At 39.1% G+C, this 17,576-nt stretch overlaps 1 long non-coding RNA gene across 1 annotated transcript; it reads right to left on the minus strand.

Moving 5' to 3' along the window:
• Positions 1-1,114: 1,114 nt before the first annotated feature.
• LOC138874562 (uncharacterized) lies at positions 1,115-10,616 on the minus strand. The gene is made up of 2 exons (XR_011401574.1): positions 9,245-10,616; positions 1,115-1,727 (listed from the first exon to the last, which is right to left on the minus strand). It is a non-coding gene; the product is annotated as an uncharacterized lncRNA (long non-coding RNA).
• Between the last annotated feature and the right edge of the window lie 6,960 nt (positions 10,617-17,576).

Consider the following 17,576-nt stretch of genomic DNA (forward strand, 5'->3'; position numbering starts at 1 on the left):
TTGACTATATCATTATTCAAAAGAGGAAGAAAATAAAAGAAAAAGGCACAACCGAGTCCTGGTTTTGGACAGCCTATTATCCCGGGTTATAAGGGAATCAGGTCGCCTGTAGTTCAAGGAGCTTTGGTAGAATGATGAGTTCGAGAGTCGAGTGAGGTTCCGTCGAGGCTCTGGTCTGTGGTCCTGTTATTACATCTAAATCAATATTAAAAGACTAAATAAGCCTATCGGCTATGAATTACAAGATTCCTATCTATGAGTCTTCTAAAGCTTGATCTTGAGTCTTGGTTGGTTCTTCATGTGGACTCTGATCTGAATCTTGATGCTTGTTAGCTGCAAGTGCTGGTTCTTTCCTTTTTCGACTTCTTCGGATCAAGACCGGATATGCAGTGCTCGTGACTTCAGCCATGTTTTGAGTAGTTTACATCTTTCATCTGCTTCTGCCTTTGGATTCACTTTCCTCTTTTTTTGTTTTCCCCTTTTTTTTCTTTTTTCTCTTTTTTTGATTGAGACTTATTCTTTTGGTTATTTCAGACTGTCGACTCGCATTTTTGAGGCGAGCTTCCGCTATTTCTATGTTGAATTGAATCTTGAAATGACTTGTTCTCCAGGTGGGCGCCTGCTACTGACTTGGAACTTCACAAGACTCTGAAATGAGTTCCCTTGTTCTCCAGGTGGGTGCCTGCTACTACAACAAAACAGACAAAACAAAAGAAACTTTTCTGCCCCAGTTTGAAAAAGGAAGATTTGTGAGTTGTTAGCAGAACTATAAATCACCTATGCTATTGATGAAGGATGCAATGATGGGAATAAAATTAAAGACTTGACCAGGATGTGCATCTCCTTAGGGATGAAACTTGAATAAACCCAAACTAGTAAGTGCGTCTCCTAAAAGTGATTGAGCTTGCAGAAAACTATAAACTAAGCTTGACTAAAGTAAAGACTGACCCTATTCTCCAGGCGGGGCCGCTAATTTCAAGAAAACTAAAGATTGATAACTTAAGAAAACTATTATCCTAGCAGAAAATTCATTAGACTAAGTTTTAATCTTAGGAGAAAGATTCATCAGAATAATATTTCGATCCTAGGAGAAAGTTCATCAGACTAGGTCTTCTATCTTAGGAGAAAGATTCATTAAACTAAGATTTTGATCCTAGGAGAAATTCATCAGAATAGGTCCTCTTTTTTTTGTTATCTTAGGAGAAAGATTCATCAGACTAAGATGTTTATCCTAGGAGAAAGATTCGTCAGACTATGTTTCTTATCTTAGGAGAAAGATTCATCATACTAAGATTTTGATTCTAGGAGAAAGTTCATCAGACTAGGTCCTCTTTTTTGTTATCTTAGGAGAAAGATTCATCAGACTAAGATGTTTATTCTAGGAGAAAGATTCATCAGACTAGGTTTCTTATCTTAGGAGAAAGATTCATCAGACTAAGATTTCTATCCTAGTAGAAAGAGCCATCAGACTAGGTTTTCTATCTTAGGAGAAAGATTCATCAGACTAAGATTTCTACCTTAGGAGAAAGATTCATTAGACTAAGATTTCTATCCTAGGAGAAAGATTCATCAAACTAGGTTTTCTATCTTAGGAGAAAAAATGTGAAAATCAATGGCAAGACTTTATGCACAGTAGCAAGACAAATAAAGGCAAAGATTTGAGAAACTTCCCTTTGTCGGCTCTTCTCTTCTCTTTTTTGGACCACTTTCCTTGCATTGCTTTGTTCCTGTTTCACACAAAGAAAAATTTGTCAGTTTCGAAAATGGTGGTCGGTTTGTTGGCTTGAGTCTTGAGCAGCTTGGCTTTTGCTCGATCAGCCTGAGTCGGTCTCAAGAGATTTTTGCTCTGCACCAACTCTGATTGTTTCACACCCAGTACCATCTGTATTTGCAGCTCAAACAGCCTTATCTTAACTGGAGATCTTTTCTTAGGTGAACTTTTCTGATATCTTGACTGACTTCCTGTTTTTGAGCAATTTGTCTGTCAGAGAGAATCACAAGTTATCTTTGCTTGAGCCAAGTAGGATGACAAGAGTCTTTTGGGAGAGCCTTTGCATGAATCCCCAAGGCATGTTGATAGTATCAACTGAGTGCACTGACCAAATTTACTTTGTGCAACTGAAAAGCTGGTAGCAAATTTTGAAATGCTGGGGACCCAAACCCAGAACTTTGGTTCAGGCTTTAAAAATTCGAGCTTAGAATAACTGTTATAGTTGGTTTGTTTTATCTGATTTTTACATGTTGAGCCTAATGTGCTAAATGCCGCTTTTACCGCTTTGATATTATTTGGTTGTATATAAATTGCTACGAAACGCTCCTCTCTCTGAGTCTTCAAAATCATCTGGGAAGTGTGCACTTTGTGTGACTTCTTTTCTCTTAGAGTCTTATCCCAATTTTAGAACAAGGTTCGGACAAGTTGCAAAGCTGGTGAAACTTCTGTATTCCCGGTACGCTGCCCCCCTCGGCTCGAGCTGTTCTCTCGAGTAAGCCAGGTCTAGAACAATACACCCAGGTTTTTAAACCTAGTATAACACAGCTTCATGCCGGATCCCTAGTAGGAACGCTTGCTTGCATCACGTGCATTTGACCTTGGGGACCCAACTCAAGGGTTGGGTCTATCTAGGACAGGTGTACCCAAATTAAAAAGACCATCTTGATGCATCTTACGTGCTACTTGCGCATCTATTTGTTTCGGCTTGCATGTTGACCGGCTTCAAGAATAGGGAAAGAAAATGAAAAAAGAGAAAAAAGAAAATCGAAAAAAAAGAAAATCAAAGGAAAAAATCAAGAGTGAGAGGTAGGTATTTGAAATTTCTGAAACTCTCCCGAAATTCAAAAAAAAAGAGAAAAATAATCCAATGTTTTCAAAAAGTCATGTTTCCCTGTTCCGTCAAAAAGGGCGGAACTACGCGGATCTGATTCTCACCGGATGTGAGATATGTATGCAAACCTCATCGGTTCCGGCCCCCAATTTTCAAAAATCCAAAAAAAATCTGCCTATTTTGAGAAGGACTGACTCAGAGTGAAAGACATAATGATGCAAAGAAACAATATTAATAAGAAATTCCCATGTTGGGAAGAACAGAAGATTTTTTTTCATAACTAGCCTTAATGATCATGACATGTATTTTGGATTTAACGGCTTGATCTATCAAACTGATCCAATCTTCCCTTTTACCATTCTTATGACCTTTGAAGTCGGGCTTGTTCGTACTAATTCTTTGCATCAGCTTCATGACTCACTTTTGACTAGTGGTGCCCCGAGGGGTTTTCACCTACAAGTCTCTCTCATTTATTTATCTCTACTTATTGTCGCTTTACAGTGCCCATGAGGGTTTTCACTAGTAAGACTCTCTCATTTTTCTTTTTTCTTTTTCTTTTTCTTTTTTCTTCTTGTGTGAGAAACTTGACAGTGTTCTACGTCGCATGACAATCGTTGCTCATTGCATGCTTCTCTTGGCATTCTTGAAGGCATATCGGGAGGTCTTTATTTGGAAGAGTTTTGGATAGGGTTTGAAAGAAGATACGTCATAAGGCTCAAAGTAGACTCAAACTGAAGGGGTGGTAGACTTACAACTCTTGGAATCAACTCTTTCAAATGTGACATAAAATCTTTGCCCCAGTTTCAGATACTGGATTTTTTTTTTAATTCTTATTTGGGTTAGACCGAACCGTGAGGCTTCCTATGCATCCTTTTTTTTAAGGAATCAGGTCAAACGTAGTTCAAACATCTGACCTAACTATAACTTTTCTTTCTGTTCCTCTATTTTTTTTTCTTTTTTTTTCTTTCGTTTTCTTTTGTTTTTTTTTTTATTTTTGTTTGCCCCAGCTTCTATGTTCTGAGGGCATGGACCTTCGACAGTTCTTTTCTTCTTCTTCTTTTTTTTCACTTGAACTTTCAAAGAGTTGCCCCAGTTTATACTCTTGGGGCATGGGCCTTTATTGTTATTATTTTATTTTTTTCTAAACCTGATTCCAAAAGAGGGTGGTCAAAGAAAATAACACAGGCTCAGAAAGGGGTAACAAAGGGTATAAAGTATTTGGGTAGCAGAAAAAAGGCCCCCCCAGCCTCGAGATTGCCAAACATAGTATCCTTTTGCGATAACAACATTGATGGACATGCCTATCTTCTTGGTGTGTCATGGTCGAAAGACACTTTCCATCTATTAATGTCAAACTCTCGACCAAGCTTCAATTGATTAAACATCCCCAAGTCCGATATTCATAATGATTTGAAGGTGAATTTTAATCGACCTTAATTCCAAAGTATTTCAACTCTTTTTCATCCTTAAAAATGTCTTTTTCTCAGTTATCCAATTCATGCTTAAATCAATTTTCTAAGAGCTCGCCAAAAATTCCGCATGCATGTCATGTCACTAAAACTAGCGAGAAAAAATTAAGCATGGAACGACACAAAAGGACAAATTGTGTTTCATTGAGGAGATAACAAGACAAACAACCTAAAATCTGAGTTACAACCCTAACATAACCCGGCTAATGAAAATAGCAACAAAACAGATAGACAAGACTCACACAAACAGAATAGAGGGATAGAAGGGTTTGACTCAATAAAACAAATAAAATTTGGATCACAACCCTGAAATAACCCAGATAATAGAAAAAACATAAAAACAAGCTACCAATATTCCTTCCTAGTAAGAAGAGAATGACTTTTCAATTGTTAAGCTTGACATTTAGCCACAAATTTGCTCATCAGAATCAGCATGGCCTTCTCCAATTTCAGTCGGCAAGTTCCCGAGAGGATTCTCATATTCCATGTCACCAAGCATCATCCCCACAAAGTGTGCATCATCATGTGCATGTAAAGGATTCTGCATGATATTCTGGGTGTCACTGTCTTGGATCACAATCAATATTTCCTAGATCATCCTTTCTATTTCTTTTTTCAAATCCCGACAGCTTTCAACATTGTGCCGCTGGGCATTAAAATGGTATTCACACCTTTTAGAAGGGTCAAAACTTCTCGCACGTGGGTCCACATGATTTGGAGGGATGGGTGCAATCACGTCATAATGCTTTAACTTCTCAAATAAGCTTGCATAGGACTCTCCTATTGATGTAAAGTTATCTTTCAACCTTTGTTCCCCTCTATACCCATGGTTTGGATGTGGGTAATGGGGAACTGAAATTTTTTTTGGAGGCTAGTAGAGATTTTCTGATGCTCGTGGTCGCCTTCTAGGGTGTTTTGGTGGCCGGACAACATACTGAGGGGGAGCAACAGAGTGTTATGGGTTCTAAGGTGGATAGTAGTGCTCAAGGGAATCATCGGAAACTAGACGAGGCTGGTCATACCTTCGAGATGCTCTCCTAGGACCTCTTCTCAACCCTGATGTCATCATGGTTTCTTCATCCTTCTCATTCGTGTCACTAAAATTATCAGATTCAACCTGGACAGTCTGAGTTGCAGCTTTAAGAACTGCTTGACTTATAATTTTGCCTGTCTTAAGACCATTCTCTACCATTTCTCCCATTTTGATTACTTCTGAGAAGGATTTGCCAACTGCGGACATCATGTCTTAAAGGTAATCTGGCTCTTGCGCCTGAAGGAAGACAATGATTAGCTCATGGTCATCCATGGGTGGCTTAACTCTAGCCGCTTGCTTTCTCTATTTAATGGCATATTCCCTGAAACTTTCAGTTGGTTTCTTCTTCAAGTTTGAAGGGGAATTGCGGTCTGGGACGATGTCAACGTTGTATTGGAATTGTTTGACAAAGGCCTGTGCCATGTCATCCAAGACATACCAGCGAGAAGTGCCTTGATCCATAAACCATTTAGAGGCTATACCCGTAAGACTTTCCCCAAAATAAGCTATTGGCAATTCTTCATTTCTTCCCGCACCTCTTAGTTGATCGTAATACCTTTTCAAGTGGGCTATGGGGCCTCCATGTCCATCATACTTTTCAAATTTTGGAGTCTTGAAACCAGGCGGCAAGTGGACATCGGGGAACACACATAGATCCTTGAAGGCAATACTCTTCTAACCTGCCAACCCTTGCATGTTTTTTTCAGCCATTGTTCTAAGCTTTCCACTCTTTGAGTCAATTCTTCCCGTGCCATCTTTTGGGCAGGCTTCTCAATCATTGTTGGAAGATCAAATCGGTACGAGTGGTACTTAGGAGAGTGGTACTATTCTTGTTGTGTAGCAAATTGTGGCTCATGGCTTTTCTTTTGTACCACTGTTGGCTGTGGGATGGTGAAGACGGGTATAACAGTAGTGGTTGTCTGGTTGGTTGTCAATGACAAGCTTTGAGAGCATGCAACAAAAGTTCCAGCTGTAGTCGTACAGTTGGGATAAGGACTGAACCCAAGTGGATATGATTGATCAGACAATGATACCAGAATGACAGTAGTCGAGTTGGGTGTGAACTCTGGGAAACCATGAATAGAAAAGGGTGGCCCTTGACCATTGTCCCATGCTTGACACATTTCCGTCATTTGCTGTTTGAGTATTCGGTATTCCTCGACCACAGTAGACTCTTGTTAAACCCTCCGACGCCGAGTCTCTTAAGCATATTCAACAGCTTCGATGTCAGTTGTCAATGGCATTTTTCTCTTTAATCTTGTGTTACCAGCTTACCACAAACCAACCTCTTTAAAATTTCTTCACAATTCAAAACAAAAGATACGTTAGAATGGACTAAGTCGGTCTTTATTATTATCATCATTTTTTTAATTATTTTTTCATTTTTTCATCTTTTAAATGGTGATCGAACCTGATGTGGGTTGCCTACATATCATGTGGGAACATGAATCAGATCTTGCGTAGTTCGAGAAGATTAGGAATTAAACTAATTTTTTGTAATTTTCGAAAAAAGACTTATAAAGAAGAAAGAAAATATTTCTGGATTTTGATTTGTTTTTTTAATTTTTTTGAAAGAAGGACTTCTACATAAAAAAGAAAAAATATTTTTTTTATTTTGTTTGTTTTTTTTTTGAATTTTTTGGGAGAAAGACTTCCAGGAAAGAAAAGCATATTTTTGAATTTTAGTTTGATATCTTTTTTGAATGAAAGACTTCTATAAAGGAAGAAAATATGTTTTGAACTTTTATTTTTTGTTTTATTTTGAGAGTTTCAAAAGAAACACTTCTAAAGAAGAAAGGAAATATTTTTGGATTTTTGAACTTGTATTTTGAATTTATGAAAGAAATATTTCTAAAGAAAAAAGAAAATATTTTTGCTATCTTGAATTTTCTTTCCAATTTTCGAAAGAAGAATTAAAATATTTTTAGATTTTTTAGAAGAAATTAAAAGAAAATATTTTTGAATTTTTTTTTTTAAAAAATTTGGGTCTTAAGGAAAGACTTTCTAAAGAAGGAAGTAATGAAAATTATTTTTGAATTTTTTTTTAAAAAAAATTGTGGGCCGGAACCGATGAGGTTTGCCTACATATCTCACATCCGGTGAGAATCAGACCCACGTAGTTCGTCAATTTTGACAAAATCGGAAGAGACATGCTATTGACTCATTTTGAAATGACTCTTTTTCTTTTTTTTTTCGAAACATTTCGGCAGAGTTTTGGGACAATTTCAAATATTGAGGTTTTCAGAACCGAGCTTTATTTCCTTCCTACATCACTCTTGATTTTTCTTTTGATTTTCTTTTCCTAGCCGGTCAACATGAAAGCCAAAACAAATAAATATTCGCATAGCACATAGGATGCATTAGGATGATTTGTTATTTTGGGTACACCTATCCTAGACGAACCCAACCCCTGTGTTGAGTCCCCAAAGTCAAATGCACGTGATGCAAACAAACGTTCCTACTAGGGATCTGGTATGAGATTATGTTATTCTAGGTTTAAACCTGGGGTTGTGTTCGAGACCTGGCATACCCGAGCGGACAGCTCGAGCCGAGATAGGGGCAACGTACCGGGAGCACGAAAGTCAACCTGACCTTATTGCTGACCCAGCCTCGTTCTATTTGGTATGACTTCTAACAGAAAAGTGGGCCACGTGTACGTGTGCACCATATTTTTAGAAGACTCAGAATGGAGCCGTAAGAAGATAGTTTAATACAACTCAAATAATATTAAAGCAGTAAATAAATGACAATTATCACATTAGGTCCACAAATACAGTAAGATCAACAAACAATAAAGCCAAGTAAAAATCACATTAAGAAGCTCGAATTCTGAACCCTGAACCAGAGATTATGCGATCTTTTCCCCAACAGAGTCGCCAGAGCTGTCACACCTCCTTTTTACCCGCATAATGGGATATAAGGGAGTTTTTCCAATTAAAGTGACAATAACCGAAATGGGGTTATTTATATTCAAATTTAGAGTCGCCACTTGGGATAATTTATGGTGTCCCAAGTCGCCGAATTAAAATCCCGAATTGAGGAAGTTGACTCTTATTTATGGTCTGCGAACACAGAAGATCGGGTAAGAAATTCTGTTAACCCGGGAGAAGGTGTTAGGCATTCCCAAGTTCTGTAGTTTTACCACGGTCGCTTTAATCATACATGGCTTAATTAAATTATTTAAATATGTATTAGGACCTATATGCATTTACCCTTTTAACCACTTTTAAATACTTGATTATTAGTGATTGTGGAATTATCTTAAAATGAGTCACGCGTACGTGTACTCATTTCCTTTGGCGCGTTAAGAATCATATCACGCGTACGTGTCCATAATTAATCATGCTTTATTATTAAGAAAAAGCTTGGCAAAAGTTGCGTGAATGCATACCTTGATTTATTTTGGAATCTTAATTATGTCACGCGAACGTATTCATAATCACAATAATTTGATTAATTAAGAGTGTGCCTGAAGCTACTAACATGTTCATGAATATTATAAAATTATTTACAGACTAATAAAAGAGGGCAACTATATGATATTAATGGGCCTAGCAAATTAAACATACTTTGGTAAAAGATTTTCTAATTCATAACAAACTTCAACGGCCCACTTTATTCTTGCAACCCAAATTCTTTCGCCTAACTTAAACAAAAACCCAAAGAATCAGCATATTTCTCATGATAAGGTTGGCTCAAAATTAGTTGTTTTTCACAACTCAACTACTAAACGTGACTCATTATTTATGAACTAAATTAGATCTAAACACATTAAAACTTGAATAGTAAAATATATTGGATAAAGGCAACATTAAATGAAAATAAACTAGTATAATCAACATGCTTTCAACCACAAAAAGACAAAATAACACATAATAACAAAATATACAAAGAATAAAATAAAAGAAGGGGAACTGGACCTTCATTAATGTAAAACCCTCTTTAGCATAATGGAAGAACTCCATAGAAGTTGGAACAAAAGCCACAAATCGCGACAGACCCACGACCAGAAACCTCGAATCTTGCCGGGTAAAGCTCGTCGGAAAATTAAACTCGAACCCGACTAAAAATACTACTCCCTCCGTTCCAATTTATGTGAACCTGTTTGACTGGGCACGAAGTTTAAGTAAAAAATCAAGACTTTTGGAATTTGTGGTCCTAAACAAGTTCAAATGGGGCCCAAAGTATTTGTGTGGTTATAAAAGCTTCTCATTAAGGATAAAGTTGTAACTTTAAGCTAAATTGTTACCAAATTTAGAAAGGTTTCATTCTTTTTGGAACAGACCAAAAAGGAAATAGGTTCACATAGGAACAGAGGGAGTATTTTTTTGAGGAAAAGGGGATGTTTTCGAGGTGTTTATTGCTGGTTGCGGGGCTGTTACAGGGGCTGATTTTGTAGCTGCTTTATGGTTGATTTTTGGTGGTTAAAGGTGATGATTCCAACTAGGTTTGGTGCTGTTTTTTAGCAGCTATTGGAGTCTTTTTTGGCTGGTTTTAGTCTGTTTTCTCGCTGGTTTCATGGCTGATTTTGTAGCTGTTTTTGCTACACATTTAGGGTGAGATTTGAGTAGAAATTCGTGGTAGTTTAATGCTGTATTTGCTGCTTTTGGAATTGATTTTTGTTGAGTTTTCACTGCTGGTTTCGAGCTTGGTTTCAGGTATAAAATGGTGGTGTTTGGCTGAGGTTTTGGAGCTATGTTAACGGGCTAAACAAGGGTGCTGGACGTGGCTGATTTTGCCGGATATGAAGATAGTTTATGAGCTGGTTCAGTTGGTTTTTATGGTGCAACAATGGTGAAAAAATATTATGGGTTAATGAGGAAGATGAGTGAAGTTTGGAGTGTTTAATGGAGCTTTTGTAGTGTTTTCACTGCACTCCCATGGTGAAAACGAAAAAGAAGAAGAAAAGCTGTGAAGAACTGAATATGGTGAAGAAAAGCTGTGTTTTGCTTTAAGAGGAAGAAAGGAACGCTTTCTTTTTCCTTTTGATTTGTTTTCGACCTTTTTTTTTTCGTTTTTCATTTTCCGTTTTTCGCCCCCTGATCTCCCCTATTATTTTTGTTCCCCAACTTTCCTTCTTATATTATGTGTGTGAGTATGAAGGATGAATATTTGGAGGGAAGGATGCCGGGGGTCTATTTGGAAACAGTCTCTCTACCTTAGGGTAGGGGTAAGGTCTGCGTACACACTACCCTCCCCAGACTCTACTAAGTGGGATTATACTGGGTTGTTGTTGTTGTTGTTGAGTATGAATATTTTGGAAAGAAGAAAATAGATAGGAAGAAGCCTTGTGGTCTCCACTATTAGAATTGGGATAAAGAAGAATAAAATTTGTTATGGAAAAGAATCTTTCAAATGGAAAATCACGAGAACATTTGTAAAAGGTGGGAAGATAGGACCACCTCCAATTTCCTTTCTTGCTTTTGTTTTGCTTTTTTTTTTTTCGTTTTTGTTTCTCTTTTTTTTTTCATTCTTTTTAAGATTACCCAAAAATACTAACTAAATAATGAAAAATATTAAAAAGAGAATAAGATAGTTAAAGTAATTTAAACACTATTGATATTTATTAAAGCTTACAACTTAAATACTAAATTAAGTAAATATAGATATATTTTTGAAGTTTTCCTTCTTATCTTTGTAAAATATGTAACTCTTTTTTTTTTTGTAATTTTCAATTTATCTAAATAAACCTATAAGAAAGGTAATAAAACTAAAATATTAAGATTAAACTTAAAATATATTTACATACTATAAAGTGATGAAAAATTTAAATATAGTCAAAAACTAAGTGCTCATAGCCATCCTGCATCAACACCGCACCAAGTCCAATACGAGATGCGTCACAATAAACTATATATGGCCCTGAACCTGTGGGCAAAACCAGCACTGGCACCGTAGTCAAAGTTGTCTTGAGCTTCTGAAAGCTCGCCTCACACTCGTTCGACCACCTGAACCGGGCACCCTTCTGGGTCAACCTGGTCATTGGGGCTGCAACAGATGAAAACCCCTCCATAAACTGACGATAATAGCCTGCCAAACCCAAGAAACTCCGGATCTCTGTAGCTGATGCGAGTCTAGGCCAGTTCTTGACTGCCTCTATCTTCTTCGGACCTACCTGAATACCTTTTGTTGATACAACATGATCCAAGAATGCAACCGAACTCAACCAAAACTCACACTTCGAAAACTTAGCATACAACTGACTATCTCTCAAAGTCTGAAGAACAACTCTCATATGTTGCTCATGCTCCTCCCGGCTGCGGGAATAAATCAAAATATCATCAATGAAGACTATCACGAACGAATCCAAGTAAGGCTTGAACACTCGGTTTATCAAATCCATAAAAGCTACTGGGGCATTTGTCAACCCAAATGACATCACCATGAACTCATAATGCTTGTACCGAGTGCAGAAATCTGTCTTAGGGACATCGGATGCCCTAATCCTCAACTGAAGGTGGCCAAATCTCAAGTCAATCTTCGAAAATACCTTGGAACCCTGAAGTTGATCAAACAAATCAACAATCCTCGACAATGGATACTTATTCTTGATCGTAACCTTGTTCAACTGCCGGTAATCTATACACATCCTCATCAATCCGTCCTCCTTCTTAACAAATAACGCTGGCGCACCCCAAGCGAGACACTAGGTCTAATGAAGCCTTTATCAAGAAAGTCTTGCAACTGCTCCTTCAATTCTTTCAACTCATGCGTGGCCATACGATACGACGGAATAGAAATGGGCTGAGTGCCCAGAGCCAAATCAATGCAGAAGTTAATATCCCTGTCGGGTGGCGTACCCGGTAGGTCTGAAGGAAATACCTCAGGAAACTCATGAACAGCAGGCACAAAATCCATAGAAGGAACCTCAGCACTAGGATCACGAACATATGCCAAATAGGCCAAACACCCCTTCTCGACCATACACCGAGCCTTCATATATGAGATAACACTATGGGTAGAATGACCAAAAGGCCCTCTCCACTCTAAACGATTTAACCTCGGCAAGGCTAAGGTCACTATCTTGACATGATAGTCCAAGATAGCGTGGTAAGGTGATAACCAGTTCATCCCTAATATGACATCAAAATCAACCATATCCAAAAGTAATAAGTCTACTCGGGTCTCAAGATCCCCAATCATAACTATACAAGAACGATGAACATAATCTACCACAATATAATCACCCACCGGTGTAGACATATATACATGAGAACTCAAGGAATTACTAGGCATGATCAAATATGGTGCAAAAAAAAATGACACATAGGAGTATGTAGACCATGGATCAAATAGCACTGAAGCATCCCTACTACAAACCAGAACAATACCTATGATAATTGCATCGGAAGCCTCAGTCTCAGGCCTGGCTGGAAGAGCGTAACATCGGGGCTGAGCTCTACCACTCTGAACTACATCCCTGGGACGACCTCTTCCTGGCTGGCCTCCACCTCGAATACCTATAACTCAACCTCTATCACCCCTACCTCCACCTCTTGCTGGATGGGCGGGCGGTGGAACACTTGGTGCCTGAAACATGGCACGGGAACCCTGGTGCTGAGAACTGCTCGGTGCTCGAGAGAAAAATCTAGCAATATGCCTCGTGTTGCCACAAGTAAAACAAGCCCTTGGCTGCTGGAACTGATGACCCTGAAAACTCTAAAGCGGAGGTGCACTGATAGGAGTTGGCGATGCACTATAAAACTGCTGATTAGAATAGTGCATGTGAGAACCACGACCACCTGGGGCATTGTGAGAAGCCTGAAGTGCTGACTGAAAAGGCCTAGGAGGATGGCCTATACCATACGAATCCTTACCTCCAGATGAGGCACTACTGGTTCTGCCTAAATGATGAGGCCTCTTGTCAGACCCCTAACCACCCTCTGTGAAAGAACCATCTCAACTCTCCTGGCCACATTGGCCGCCTCCTGAAAAGAAATTTCACTCCCCGTTCCTTAGCCATTTGATCTCGAATAAGCTAAACAAATCCCTCAATGAACCTCCTCACACACACACACACTCTCTCTCAGTGGGAAGTATAAGAATAGCATAATGGGCCAAATCAATAAATCTGGTCTCGTATTAAGTAACAGTCATAGAACCCTACTTGAGACACTCAAACTACCTTCGATAGTTCTCCCTCTGAGTGATAGGAAGAAACTTCTCCAGAAATAGTTGAGAAAACTGATCCCAAGTCAAAGTTTGTGACCCAACTCTCCTAGCCAAACAATAATCTCTCCACCAAGTCTTGGTGGATCCAGATAAGTTAAAAGTAGCAAAGTCGACCCCATTGGTATCCACTATCCCCATGTTCCTGAGAACCTTATGACAACTGTCTAAATAATCCTGGGGATCCTCAGAAGATTCACCGCTGAAAGTTGTAGTGGAGAGCTTGGTGAACTTGTCCAATCTCCACAAGGCATCAGTAGACATAGTTGCTCCATCACCGGTCTGAGCTACCACACCTGGCTGAACTGCTCCAACTGACTAAGCTACTTGATTCTGAAACTAGGGAGCTATCTGCTCCGGAGTGCGAGTAGCAGGAGTCTGGGCTCCTCCTCCAGCCTGAGAGACAGCTAGTGCTACAAGAAGCAAGCCTGCCCGGGTGACACTCTCCATAAGGCCCATTAGACGGACCAGAGCATCCTGGAGTACTGGGGTAGTAATGAAGTCCTCTAGGACCTGAGCTGGGCCCATCGGAACTTCCTGGGTTGGAACCTCATCATCAAACTCATCCTGAGGCTCCACCGCTGGTGCTACTGCTTGGGGCTGAGCTCTGCCCCTACCTCGGCCTCTAGCACGGTCTCGCCCTCGCCCTCTACCCCTCGTGGGAGCTACTGCTGGGGGCTTGGACTGCTGATCAGTGGATGAGGAAGTGCGTGTTTTTTCCATCTGCGAAAGAACAAAGTAGAAATTCAATTAGCACTGAGAAACCAAACCGCACGACAAGAAATAATAGATGTGATGTTTTTCCTAACTCTATAGCCTCTAGGGAATAAATACAGACGTCTCCGTACCGATCCCTCAGACTCTACTAAGCTTGTACGTGAATTGTGAGACCTAAGTAACCTAGAGCTCTGATACCAACTTATCATGACCCGAATTTTCCACCCTCGGGAATCGTGATGATGCATACTAGTGAAAGCTAGGCAAGCCAACTATTCCATTTTAATTACCCTTTTCAGGTTTTTAAGTCCTTATAATTTCAAAACAATATATCAAAACAGCAGAAATAAGAATATCAATAACTAAGCGGAGCACGAAATTTGATAATTTAACTTAATACAGATTGCGGAAGTCTAAATACAACTCTACCCAGAATTTGGTGTCACAATTTCACACTGTCTAAGATTACTACAAATAAAGTCTAAATAGAAATACACGAATCTATCTCTGAATAAGTATAAACATAAAAGAAATGATAGAAGGAGATGCCAAGGCCCACGGACGCCTGCATGACTACCTCGGGTCGCCTGTTGGACTGAAGGCAGCAACCTCATTGCGGTCCAAACTCTCTGGTACCAGTATCAGCACAACCGACCCCATGTGCTGGTAAGTACCTAGCCTAACCTCGGCGAAGTAGTGACGAGGCCAGGACTAGACTACCAAGTAAACCTGTGCAATTAAATCATATACAACAGAAAATAAAAGCAGATAATCACAGCAAAGATGGGAGGAGGAATAACATGCTGCGAGGAGTATCGGATAACAACAGAATACCAAAGAGGAACGTAAAGAAACTAAAATTCAATTAGTAATAGAATAAGAAAAACAAACACAATATTCACTTTCATCTCCTTCTTGTTGCAAGCGTGCAACCTGATCCCATTTCAATTATTACCGTGGTGACGTGCCACCCGATCCCATTTCATATATCTTGTTGTAGGCGTGCAACCCGATCCTATTTTATATATCTCATTGCAGGCGTGCAACTCGCTCCCATTTTATATATCTCGTTGCAGGCAGGCAACCCGCTCCCATTTCATATATCTCGTTGCAGAAGTGCAACCCTCTCCCATATCATATGTCACTGTGGCGGCATGCCACCCGCTCCTATTTACAAATCAACATCAATTATAAAATAATCTTGGCAATGGCACAAAAGTACAAAAAAATATCCCGGCAAGGGAGACAATATCGTAAACAATACATCCCGGCAAGGGAGACAATATTATAAACCATAACATCCCGACAAGGGAACCAACAATGATAATCAACATTTTAGGCATGAACAAATCACAACGGAGTCACAACAATTAAAATACGAGACTCACAGGCATGCTTGACACTGACGTATAGATACTCGTCACCATGCATATACGTCGTACTCTACAATTAACACATAGCAAATAAGACACAACTACTAATCCCTCAAGCTAAGGTTAGACCAAACACTTACCTCAAACTTCCACGGCCAACTCAAGCCTCAAACACCGCTTTTCCTTTAGAATTCGCCTCCAGATTACTTGTATCTAGTCCAAATTAATTTAACAACATCAATAAATGCTAAAGAATTCATATCCAAAGCTTAATTATAGGTTTTCTATCATTTTCCCCAAAAGTCAAAAATCAACCTCGGGCTCGCTTGGTCGAAACTCGAGGTTCAGACCAAAACCCGATCACCCATTCACCCACGAGCCCAAATATGTAATTAGTTTCAAAATCCGACCCCAAAACAAGGTCTAAATTCTAATTATTCAAAAAAACCCCTAACTCTACCCAAATTCCTAATTTCTACCGTAAAAAACCCTAGATTTTTGGATGAAAATTGTTGAAATGCAATGGGAAATCGAAAGAAAAAAGTTTAGAATCATATACCAATACTTTGGGGAAGAACTTGTTCTTTGAAAATCGCCTCAATGGTCTCTAGTTTTGAAAATATGAAGTTATGGACTCAATCCCTATTTGCTACAGTTTTTAATTCACTAGACAGGCCTTCTTCGCGTTCGCGAAGGGCTTGTCGTGTTCGCGAAGGGTAATGCGCAGTTGCCTTCACGTCCGCGTTTAGTGGCTCGCATTCGCGAGCCAGTGGCCGCGTTCACGTAGTACAAAAATCCCTTTCCCCCTATCTCGGCCAAAAGTCTTTCGCGTTAGCGAAGGGTAGCACCCCCAGTGCTTCGCGTTCGCGTCCTGTTTCTCGCGTTTGCGTAGAAGGAATTGTCCTTCAGCCTAACTTACCCTTCGCATTCGCGAGAGTCCTTCCACGAACGTGAAGAACAAAACTCCATAATACCAGAAACTGAAAACCTGCAACTTTTCTAAGTATAAAAATATCCCGAAACCTATCTGAAACTCACCCGAGCCCACGGGCTCCAAACCAAACATGCATACTAACCCAAAAATATCATATGGACTTATTCGTGCGATCAAATTGCCAAATTAACACCTTTAACAAAGAATTTAGCATCAAAATCAAATGAAAATCGCAAGAACACTTAAGTTTCAAATTTCACAACCGAGGGTCCGATTCATGTCATTTCAAGTCCGTTTCTTACCAAATTTTACAGGCTTTACTTAAATTACATATAAGACCTGTACCAGGCTCCGGAACCAAAATATGGGCCCGATACCATCACATTCAACCATATTTAAATTTCTAAAAACTCTTAAAATTTCAGTTAAATAATGTTCTTCAAAAATTTATTTCTCAGGCTTGGGACATCGGAATTCGATTCCGAGCATACGCCCAAATCTCATATTTTCCTACGGACCCTCCGGGATTATCAAATCACGGGTCCGAGTTCGTTTACATAAAATATTTACCGAAGTCAACTTAAATTCATTTTAAGAGCAAAATTTACCATTTTTCATAGATTTTCACATAATGACTTTCTGAATACATGCCCGTTCTGTGCACACAAATAGAGGTGAGACAAAAGGGAGGTTTTAAGGCCTCAAAACATAGAATTTCTTTCTAAAACAAGTGATGATCTTTTGGGTCATCACAATAGGTGTCACATACTTCCCTTATTTACTTATACTTGTGTCTTATCCTCATTTAATAATCTTGACATGTGTTAAGTAGATTAAGCTAGTAGGACGGGTAAGCAAGTAGCTCAAGCAAGTATCCTGGTAAGCAAGCAACTCAATTTCATGTATCTATCATCTCTTTTATTTTTTTTCCAGGTCATGATGAACTTAACTTACTTAAGACTTCGATAAACCTTCCTTAGCCTTGAAGAAGGACTTCATCCTTTTTGAGCTTACATTAGGTAATCTTATAATGATAGTGATGTCTGAAATACGGACTGT

This window comes from Nicotiana sylvestris, chromosome 8 (assembly GCF_000393655.2).
Source record: "Nicotiana sylvestris chromosome 8, ASM39365v2, whole genome shotgun sequence".
In the NCBI taxonomy this organism is placed as follows: Eukaryota; Viridiplantae; Streptophyta; class Magnoliopsida; order Solanales; family Solanaceae; genus Nicotiana; species Nicotiana sylvestris.